Raw genomic sequence first — 11,735 nt, 5'->3', positions numbered from 1 at the left:
AAACCTTCCATCCCTAAATTAAAAATTTAGTTAGTCTAGTACCAAAGCACAGTGAGTTGCTTGCAAGTCACTGAGACGATCTCAGGTCTAAGGGACACTTATACCTATATCCTATCAGAGATATTCTTGACAGCAGAATGCTCTAGAGTTGATCACGTTCAATGATGATGTACCTTTATATCTCATCTGTATGCTATACCAGTGTCTCCACACTCCTTGGTTAAGAGAAAAACCAACCCATATGGCCTACAACGACCTATGCTCGATAGAAGCTGTCGTCCTTATTAACAGTCTATCATTTGATCGTGAACAGTTGTAAGGACTAATCAATAAATTCTCTCTTTATCGAATTTAAATAGCCCTAAGGACTTCATCATAACAACGGAGTTCATTAGAAGATGAAGACTTATGATGAAAATGCCAAAAATATATTTTATTTATTAACAAATCAATTACAATACTTGGTTGCTCAACTGTCAACAGCTTGACGATTGGCTTTTGGGATATATTTTTCAACAACTCCCACTTGTCCTAAAGCTACTCGGTACAGTATCTAATACCCATCTTCGACTTGTGGTTATCAAACACCTTTATTGCCAAGGCTTTAGTGAAGGGGTCGGTTAGGTTCTCCTTTCTGTCGATCTTCTGAAGGTCGACGTCACCTCGATCCACAATCTTTCAGATCAGGTAGAAGCGGCGCAAAATGTGCTTCGTCCGCTGGTATGCTTTGGGTTCCTTCGCCTGAGCTATGGCACCAGTGCTGTCGCAGTAGAGCAAGACTGGACCATCGAGGGAGGGTGCTACTCCGAGCTCAGTGATGAATTTTCTCAATCACACAGCTTCCTTCGCGGCATCCGATGCTGCGATGTACTCTGCTTCACAAATAGAGTCTGCCACAGTATGCTGCTTGAAACTCTTCCAGCAGATAGCTCCACTATTCAGAGTAAAGATATAACCCGACACGCTTCTGCTGTCATCATGGTCAGATTGAAAGCTGGAGTCTGTGAACCCCACAAGTTTCAGATCTGACTCGCCATAAACCAACTATTGATCCTTAGTATTTCTCAAATCCTTAAGGATGGCTTTAACCACTTTCCAGTGGTTTTCTCCAGGATCAGATTGGTATCTACCCACTACTCCTAGTGAGTATGCCACATCTGATCTTGTACATATCATGACGTACATGATAGATCCCACGATCGAAGCATATGGGACTCTACTCATACGCTCTCTCTCTTCAGGACTTATTGGACAATCTTTCTTAGAGAGAAATTCCATGGCCTATCGGTAGATAGCCCTTCTTGAAATTCTCCATGCTGAACCTATTTAGCACAGTGTCTATGTACGTAGACTGGGATAACCCAAGCATCTTTTTAGATCTATCCCTATAGATCTTCATCCCTAGGATGTAGGATGCTTCACCCAAGTCCTTCATGGAGAACTATGATGACAACCAAATTTTTATTTCCTGTAGTGCAGGGATGTCATTTTCGATTAAGAAAATATCATCCACGTACAAGATAAGGAATACCACAACTGGACCATTTGCCCATTTATAGATGCAGGGCTCTTCTCCATTCTTAATGAAGCCATACGTTTTGATCACCTTATCAAAATGCATGTTCCAACTCCAAGAAGCTTGCTTCAATCCATAAATGGATCTCTGAAGCTTGCACACCTTGGACTCATCTGTGGATGTAAACCCCTCAGGTTGTATCATATACATCTCTTCGGTCAGCTCTCCATTCAGGAAAGCTGTCTTTACATCCACTGTCAGATCTTATAATCCAGATGGGCAGCTATTGCAAGTATTATCCGAATGGATTTGAGCATTGCCATAGGGGAAAATATCTCGTCATAGTCAATACCATAATGTTGACGATATCCCTTAGCAACCAGACGGGTTTTATAGATCTCCACTTTCCGTCTGTGATCCACTTCCTTTTGAAGACCCATTTACACCCAATGGGTTTAACCCCTTCAGGTGGGTCAACCAATGTCCATACATCGTTGACCTTCATGGACTCTATTTCGAATTTCATGGCTTTAAGCCATTTCTCAAAATTAGATCTCTGTATTGCATCCATATAGGTGATTGGATCTTCATCGTTCTCATCGAGTTCGATGGGATCACCATCTCGGACCAAGAAATCGTAGTATCTATCTGACTGATGTGGTACTCTACCGAATAGTCTTAATGGTGCAGGTGTTGTGATGCAGGTGGTGTGCCCAAGGCCCAGGGGACCAAGGCTAAGGCCAAGGTCCATCATGCATGAGGGCTTCATGGTGGCTCTAGGGCTAGTTGGGCCCTAGGTTGAAAGGCTGTGGGCCTTTCGAGTTCTTGAGGTCTAGGTTATGTGGGCCTCAAGGAACCAACTCTTTATGGGCCAAATCTGAGCCTAGGATAGGTGAGATTAGGTCGAGTCATGGGTGTATATGGGCTTGGGTTAACCTAATCTCCCATAGAGTTGGTCAACGGAGTTTTGGGTTTGGGTCACTTGACCCTGTGTTTATATATACATGTACTGTATAGGTTTGATTAAGCCAAGAAATATGAAACTCTTTCTCCCAAGTCTCTCTCTCTCTTCTCCCTCTCTCTCCAGCTATTCTCCATACCCCAGGAGCAAGAAACCCTAGGGTTTCTTGCCGCCAGGTCCCAAAAAGGCAGGAAAAAAAAGGGGAGGCGCTAGGCTCCCCCTTTATGCCGCCAACCCTTTTGTCTCTCCCTCTCTTGCAGCTACCCAAATAGTAGGTCCAGGATCTGAAATCTCTTGTGAAGAGGTTGGTACAAGTTTCTCTCAGATCTGGAGTTGATCTGAGGTCATTTGAGGCACGGGTGAGATCTCCATCAACAGACCTACAGGAAAGGCTGCAGTAGGACAGATCTGCAAGGTCTGTCTCCATCTATCTTCTTTCCTATCTAGAATATCCCAATTTAAGATCTATGAACTAGAAAACCTCGATCCAGGCCTGATCTGGTTGGGTACCAGATCTTGGATTTTTTAGAGGTGATTTCAGAGGCATTCTTCATCTGGAACGAAAGGCTGACGAAGAAGACAGCAACCAGGCTGATTTCATCAAGGGCCTTCGATCGAGTCCAGAAGTCTTCAGATTTGTTCGTTGCTGATTTCTCTATACTCAAGGTCTGTGGGAGGAGCAGGGATCATGCTCCAATAGTTAGGATTAGAGCCACGGTGGTGAGGAAGCAGTTCCAAGTGCGAGAAGTTGAAGATCCCAAGTGCTGAAAATTTTCAGCAAGGTACCATCAAGGTATATTCTACACTTCTTGATTTTATATTGTTTGTTTGGCTTAGATCTAGTCATGGGCAGCAATATGAAGGTCGATGTCGAGAAGTTTGATGGCAAAAAAAATTTTTTCATATGAAAAATCCAGGTGGAGGATCTTCTAGTGCAAGCAGATCTGGATCAGGCTTTGGATGAGAAGCCTGAGGGAATGACAGATAGACAGTGGGCATCGTTGGAGAAGAAAGCATGCTCGGTGATCAGAGGATGTTTGACGGATGCGGTGTTGTATTCGGTGCTAGAAGAAAAGACCCCGAAGGGCTTTTGGTCGAAGTTGCACATCATGTATATGGGGAAGAATATGTGCAACAAGCTAATACTGAAGAAGAGGTTGTACAGTCTTCGGATGTAGGAGGGATCTGATGTGATTGGCCACATTCAGAGGTTTGACCAGTTGTGCATGCAGTTGATGAATATCGGGGTGAAGCTGGATGAGGAGGACAAGTCCCTGTTGCTTTTGTGTTCGCTACCAGAATCATATAACTCTTTGGTGACTACACTACTCTACAGCAAGGAGACTCTGAAATATGAGGACATGGTCTTGGTGCTGAGGTCTAATGAGCAAAGAGAAAGGTTGACCAGAGATCGGGCTCCCCAAAAGGGTTTGGCAGTAGGGGAGAGGACAGGTAAAGGCAGAGGCAGAAGCAAGTCCAAGGGGCGGTCCAAGTCCAGGAAGGGAAAGAAAGAGATGAAATGCTTCAAGTGCAATGAGTTCGGGCACTTCAAGCGAGAATGTCCACTATGAAAGAGCAAGAAGGGAGAAAGAAGTGGCTCAGAATCAATGAGTCCAGTTGCTGGGCAGCAGGTGGAGGATGATCTACTTGTTGTATCAGATGGTCACAGGCATTACACAGAGGAGTGGACACTAGACTCTACGTGCTCACATCACTACACACCACACAGGTCTTGGTTTGCGACATACACCAAGACAGATGAGGGATCAGTGACTCTAGGCGACAATCATCCTTGCAAGGTGGCTGGGATAGGGACAGTTAGGGTGAGGATGTTTGATGAGATTGTGAGGACATTGACAAATGTAAAGCACGTCCCGAAGCTGGAAAAGAATCTGGTGTCACTAGGCTACTTGGAGCGCAGTGGATACAGCTTCAGCAGTAGGGCTAGAAGCGGAGTACTGAACATCTCCAATGGAACTATGGTCGTGATGAGAGGTAGGAGGTTGGACAATAACCTCTATCGCATGGAGGGATCTGTGGTGATCGGAGAGTCTGATGCAACAGCTGCAGCATAGGACCAACAAGGGGCTTACAGGATGTGGCACTACCGCCTAGGCCACAAGGGTGACAAGGGGCTGAGGGAGTTGAGCAGGAGAGGACTCATCTCTGATCTGGAGGATGGTGCTACAGGGGAGATCTGTGAGCCTTGCCAGATGGGAAAGCAGAGGAGAGTTCAGTTCAACATCAGTACAACCCACAATGCAGCCCCTCTGGAGTTAGTACACACGGATGTGTGGGGACCAGCCCCAGTTTCAGCTAGGAATGGGGCCAGATACTTAATGACCCTGATTGATGATTTCTCAAGAAAACTCTGGATTTACTTCATGAGAGAGAAGTCAGAGGCCTTCACCAAGTTCAAGATCTGGAGAGCTGAGGTGGAGAAGGAGCAGGGGAGGAGCGTGAAATGTCTGAGGTCAGACAATGGCGGAGAGTACACCAGTAGAGAGTTTCAGGATTACTGTGAGGAGTGTGGGATCAAGAGACACTTATCAGTTAAAAGGACTCCACAGCAGAATGGGGTGGCCGAGAGGATGAACAGAACACTTCTGAGAAAGGCACGATGCATGAGGCTGTAGGCAGGGCTTCCAAAGGCATTCTGGGTTGACACAGTTGACGCAGTGGGTTACTTGGTCAATCGATCACCTCACACCAGGTTGGATGGCAGGCTTCCAGAGGAGGTGTGGTCTGGGAGGACAGTTGGGCTGGACTATCTACGGGTATTTGGGTGCACGACCTATGTGCACATTGGAGCTGGTGAGCGGAGCAAGCTAGATGTCAGATCACGCAAGACGGTGTTTCTAGGCTATCCGCAAGGAGTTAAGGGATACAGGCTGTGGGATCCCTTGGAAAAGAAGGTCATCATTAGTGGGATGTGACTTTTGATGAGGTGTCAGTCCTACAGTGGCGAGCAGGCATGGAGGAGCAGCAGGAGCAGGAGGAGATCCAGCAGGGCACTGCTGGACAGCTAACCTCTTTGATTTTGCCTCTTATAGGTACTACAGGAGGACATGACATTCAGGTGGAGAACCTACCTAAGGTGTCTCCACAGGTGGAGAGGACTCAGATGGATGATCGAGGCGGAGAGGTCCAGCAGGAGCGAGCTGGATCGAGGACTGATATCGGTGTTGCCCTACACAAGCCCAAGAGGACCATCAGGCAACCGGACCGATATGGCTTCGAGGAGATGCTGCATATGCCCTGGTGATAGAGAATGGAGACCCATATATGTATCAGGAGGCTATTGAGAGCCAGAACAGAGAGCGGTAGGTCTAGGCGATATCCGAGGAGATGCAGTCTCTCCACCAGAACCAGACGTGATGATTGGTGCAGTTGCCACAGGGGAAGAGGCCCATTGACTGCAAATGGGTCTACAGTCGCAAGGAAGGGCCTTCAGAGCAGGGAGGTATCAGATTCAAGGTGAGGTTAGTGGCCAAGGGATACTCCCAGAAGGAAGGCATCGACTTCAGCGAGGTCTTCTCTCCCATCGTCAGACATACTTCCATCAGAGTGTTGCTGAGCATTGTAGCAGCTCAGGATTTAGAACTGGAGTAGATGGATGTCAAGACGGCATTCTCCATGGGCATTTGGAGGAGAGGATTTACATGGAGCAGCCATCCAGTTTCAGGGATCCAGGATCCGAGGGAAAGATTTGTTTGTTGCAGAAGTCACTGTACGGGCTGAAGTAGTCACCGAGACAATGGTATAAGCGGTTCGACTCCTATGTGCACAGCATTGGACTTTCCAGGTGCGTGTTTGATTTCTATGTTTATGTTCAGTCTCTTGAGGATGGTTCTAGGGTGTTCCTACTCTTGTATGTGGATGACATGTTTATAGCATGCAAGAGTAGGAAGGTTGTGCAGGATCTGAAGGCATCCTTATCTCGGGAGTTTGAGATGAAGGATTTGGGCCCTGCAAGGAAGATCCTAGGCATGAAGATTTTCAGAGACCGAGCCAAGAGGGTATTGCATCTATTTCAAGGGGGCTACATACAGAAGGTCTTAGAGAGGTTTGGGATGAAAGGAGCAAAGCCGACGGAGCTGCCACTTGCCGGTCACTTCAGACTCTTGAAGACCATGGCACCACAGACTGAGGTGGAGGCTCAGGAGATGGAGATGGTTCCTTATGCTTCAGGAGTTGGGAGCCTGATGTATGCAATGGTCTGTTGTAGGCCAGACATCGCTCATGCAGTGAGTCAGGTTAGCAGGTTCATGGTGCAGCCTGACAGGGAGCACTGGAGAGCTCTGAAGTGGATATTCAGATACCTGGCGGGTTCAGTTGGAGTTGGCATCTGCTAGAACAGTGAGGAGGTGCAGTGGGATACTCTGACATGTCTAGAGAGGCTCAGGGGCTGATTGGCGGTTATGTAGATGCAGACTTCGGTGGAGATGTGGATACCCGGAGGTCTACGACAGGCTTCATCTTTAGCCTATATGGAGGTCCTATTTCTTGAAGATCGAGTCTGCAGCCTATCACGGCCCTATCCACTACAGAGGTGGAGTACATCGGGCTGACAGAAGCAGCTAAGGAGGCAATTTGGCTGAAAGGTTTGTTGACGGAGATGGGCCTTACTCAGGAGGCCATTAGAGTGCACTGTGACAGCCAGAGTGCACTTCTATTAGCACAGAACTCAGTCTATCATGCAAGGACAAAGCACATCGACATTCGATATCATTAGATCAGGGAGCTTGTGGAGGATGGCGAGGTGGAGCTAGTAAAGGTACACACCAAGGAGAACCCAGCTGATGCACTTACGAAGGTACTTCCACGGGATAGCTTTCAGAGATGTGTTGAGCTGATTCGGCTGATGGACAGAGTGGAGCTGGTTGAGGCCTTGGGACACCAAGATGGAGATTGTTGTAATCCAGGTGGTGTGTCCAAGGCCCAGGGGACCAAGGCCAAGGTCCATCATTCATGAGGGCTTCATAGAGGCTCTAGGGCTAGTTGGGCCCTAGGTTGAAAGGTTGTGGGCCTTTCGGGTTCTTGAGGTCTAGGTTATGTGGGCCTCAAGGGACCAACTCTTTATGGACCAAGTCTAGGCCCAGGATAGGTGAGATTAGGTCGAGTCATGGGTGTACATGGGCTTGGGTTAACCTAATCTCCCATAGAGTTGGTCAAGGGAGTTTTGGGTTTGGGTCACTTGACCCTGTGTTTATATATACATGTACTATATAGGTTTGATTAAGCCAAGAAATACGAAACTCTTTCTTCCAAGTCTCTCTCTCTCTTCTCCCTCTCTCTCCAGCTATTCTCCACACCCCAGAAGCAAGAAACCCTAGGGTTTCTTGCCGCCAGGTCCCAAAAAGGCAGGAAAAAAAAGGGGAGGCGCTAGGCTCCCCCTTTGTGCCGCCAACCCTTTTGTCTCTCCCTCTCTTGCAGCTACCCAAACATCAGGTCCAGGACCTGAAATCTCTTGCAAAGAGATTGGTACAAGTTTCTCTCAGATCTGGAGTTGATCTGAGGTCATTTGAGGTGCGGGTGAGATCTCCATCAACAGATCTACAGGAAAGGCTGCAGCAAGACAGATCTGCAAGGTCTGTCTCCATCTATCTTCTTTCCTATCTAGAATATCCCAATTCAAGATCTACAAATTGAAAGACCTCGATCCAGGTCTGGTCTAGTTGGGTACCAGATCTTGAATTTTTTAGAGGTGATTTTAGAGGCATTCTTCATCTGGAACGAAAGGCTGATGAAGAAGACAGCAACCAGGCTGATTTCGTCAAGGGCCTTCGATCGAGTCCAGAAGTCTCCAGATTTGTTCGTTGCTGGTTTTGCTGCACCCAAGGTCCATGGGAGAAGTAGGGATCGTGCTCCAATAGCAGGTATATTGGGTTTCGGATCTGATCCAATCAAATCTGACTCAGGTTCAGCTATTGGTGTCGGTCCTTCTACCTGTTAAACTTCAAGTTCAACCTTAGAGGCAATGGTTCCTTCACCATGGAACTTTTTTTCTAAAAAGATTGCCTTATGACTGACGAACATCTTTTGTTCATCAGCATGGTAGAAAAAATATCCTTTCGTCTCTTTGGGGTACCCAATGAATGTGCATTTGTCAGACCTAGGTCCAAGTTTGTCTGTGACTAATCGTTTGACATAGGCCGAAAACCCCCAGACCCTAAGGTGTGAAAGTGCTGGCTTACGCCCTATCCATATCTTATATGGAGTCTTCATTACAGACTTACTTAGAATCCTATTTAACAGATAACAGGCTGATTCGAGTGCATATCCCCAGAAGGATATCGGCAAGCTAGCAAAACCCATCATGGATCGGACCATGTCTAATAGAGTCTGATTCCTCCTTTCAGACACACCATTATACTATGGTGTTCCTGGAGGAGTCCATTGGGAGAGAATTCCATTCTCTCCTAGATATGTGACAAACTCACTAGAAAGGTATTCTCCTCCTCGGTCAGATCGAAGAGTTTTAATACTCTTCCCAGTTTGTTTTTCTACTTCACTTCGGAATTGTTTGAACATTTCAAATGAATCTGACTTATGTTTCATCAGATAGATATATCCATATCTGAATAGGTCATTCGTGAAAGTTATGAAGTAGAAATATCCATCTCTAGCACTTGTGCTCATGGGCCCGCATACATCAGTATGTACTAGGCTCAAGAGCTCAGTAGCTCTCTCACCTTTTCCAGTAAAAGGTGACTTTGTCATTTTACCAAGAAGACAAAACTCACAGGTTGGAATTGATTCACAATCACTGACTTTGAGGATTCCCTCTTAAGTCAACCTGTTTATTCTGTTCTTGTTTATATGACCTAGCCTACAGTGCCATAAGTAGATATCTGACACACTATCTAATCTAGGGTGCTTGCCAGTAGAATTGACTCTTATCGGGCTTGATCTTTCTGGTCTGGCAATACACTGATGTCCCAGCCTGAACTTGCACCTTCTTCTCTTTCTTCTTCTTGTTCTTCTTCCCTTTCTTAAAAGGTCGAAAACCAGAAGACGAACCTCCCACTAAGTTCACCGACTCCTTGAGAAGTTGGTGATCCTTCTCAAAGTTCTGAAGCAACCCTAGTAACCCGTGGTAGTTTACTTCAGGCTTTGTCATTCTATAATGAGTGAGGAATGGGAGATAAGACTTGCACAGCGAGCTCAGTATTGCATCTTTCCCAAGCAGTTCATGCAAGAGAAAGCTGAGCTTGCTTAAACGTTCCATCAGCTCGATCATGTACAATACATGATCAGTGTTGTGATCAAGATGGTGTGCCCAAGGCCCAGGGGACCAAGGCTAAGGCCAAGGTCCATCATTCATGAGGGCTTCATGGAGGCTCTAGGGCTAGTTGGGCCGTAGGTTGAAAGGCTGTGGGCCTTTCGGATTCTTAAGGTCTAGGTTATGTGGGCCTCAAGGGACCAACTCTTTATGGGCCAGGTCTGGACCCAGGATAGGTGAGATTAGGTCGAGTCATGGGCATACATGGGCTTGGGTTAACCTAATCTCTCATAGAGTTGGCCAAGGGAGTTTTGGGTTTGGGTCACTTGACCCTGTGTTTATATATACATGCACTATATAGGTTTGATTAAGCCAAGGAATACGAAAACCCTTTCTCCCAAGTCTCTCTCTCTCTTCTCCCTCTCTCTTTAGCTATTCTCCATGCCCCAGGAGCAAGAAACCCTAGGGTTTCTTGCCGCCAGGTCCATAGAAGGCAGGAAAAGCAGGGGAGGCGCTAGGGTTTTGAGCCCCTCCCCCTTTGTGCCGCCAACCGTATTGCCTCTCCCTCTCTTGCAGCCATCCAAACATTAGGTTCAGGACTTGGAATCTCTTTCTATGAGGTTGGTACAAGTTTCTCTCAGATTTGGAGTTGATCTGAGGTCGTTTGAGGCACGGGTGAGATCTCCATCAACAGATCTACAGGAAGGCTGCAGCAGGACAAATCTACAAGGTCTGGTTCTATCTACCTTCTTCCCTATCTAGAATGCCCCAATTTGAGATCTACAAATTGGAAGACCTCGGTCCAGGTCTGATCTGATTGGGTACCAAATCTTGGATTTTTTAGAGGTGATCTTAGAGGTGTTCTTCATCTGGAACGAAAGGCTAACGAAGAAGATAGCAACCAGGCTGATTTCATCAAGGGCCTTCGATCGAGTCCAGAAGTCTTCAGATTTGTTTGTTGCTGGTTCTGCTGCACCCAAGGTCCATGGGAGGAGCCGGGATCATGCTCCAATAGTTGGTATCAGAGCCACAGTGGTGAGGAAGCGGTTCCAAGTGTGAGAAGTTGAAGATCCCAAGTGCTGAAAATTTTCAGCAAGGTACCATCAAGGTATATTCTACACTTCTTGATTTTATATTGCTTGTTTGGCTTGGATCCAGTCATGGGCAGCAACATGAAGGTTGATTTTGAGAAGTTTGATGGCAAAGAGAATTTTTCCATGTGAAAAATCTGGGTGGAGGATCTTCTGGTGCAAGCATATCTGGATCAGGCTTTGGATGAGAAGCCTGAGGGAATGACAGATAGATAGTGGGCATCATTGGAAAAAAAAGCATGCTCGATGATTAGAGGATGTTTGGCGAATGCGGCATTGTATTCGGTGCTGGAAGAAAAGACCCCAAAGGGCCTTTGGTCGAAGTTGCACACCATGTATATGGGGAAGAATATGTGCAACAAGCTAATGCTGAAGAAGAGGTTGTACAGTCTTCGAATGCAGGAGGGATCTGATGTGATTGGCCATATTCAGAGGTTCGACCAGTTGTGCATGGAGTTGATGAATATCAGGGTGAAGCTGGATGAGGAGGATAAGTCCCTGTTGCTTTTGTGTTCGCTGCCAGGATCATATGACTCTTTCGTGACTACACTGCTGTACGGCAAGGAGACTCTGGAATATGAGGACATGGTCTTGGTGCTGAGGTCTAATGAGCAAAGAAAAAAGTTGACCAGAGATCGGGCTCCCCAGGAAGGTTTGGCAATAGGGGAGAGGACAGGTAGAGGCAGAAGCAGAAGCAAGTCCAGGGGGCGGTCCAAGTCCAGGAAGGGAAAGAAAGAGATGAAATGCTTCAAGTGCAACGAGTTCGGGCACTTCAAGCGAGAATGTCCACTATGGAAGAGCAAGAAGGTAGAAAGAAGTGGCTCAGAATCAGTGAGTGTAGTTGCTGGGCAGCAGGTGGAGGATGATCTACTTGTGGTATCAGATGGTCACAGGTATTACATAGAGGAGTGGACACTAGACTCTGCGTGCTCACATCACTAC

Source organism: Elaeis guineensis, chromosome 7 (assembly GCF_000442705.2).
Source record: "Elaeis guineensis isolate ETL-2024a chromosome 7, EG11, whole genome shotgun sequence".
In the NCBI taxonomy this organism is placed as follows: domain Eukaryota; kingdom Viridiplantae; phylum Streptophyta; class Magnoliopsida; order Arecales; family Arecaceae; genus Elaeis; species Elaeis guineensis.
The sequence above is the reverse complement of the archived record's forward strand: the minus strand, read 5'-3'. Positions refer to the sequence as shown.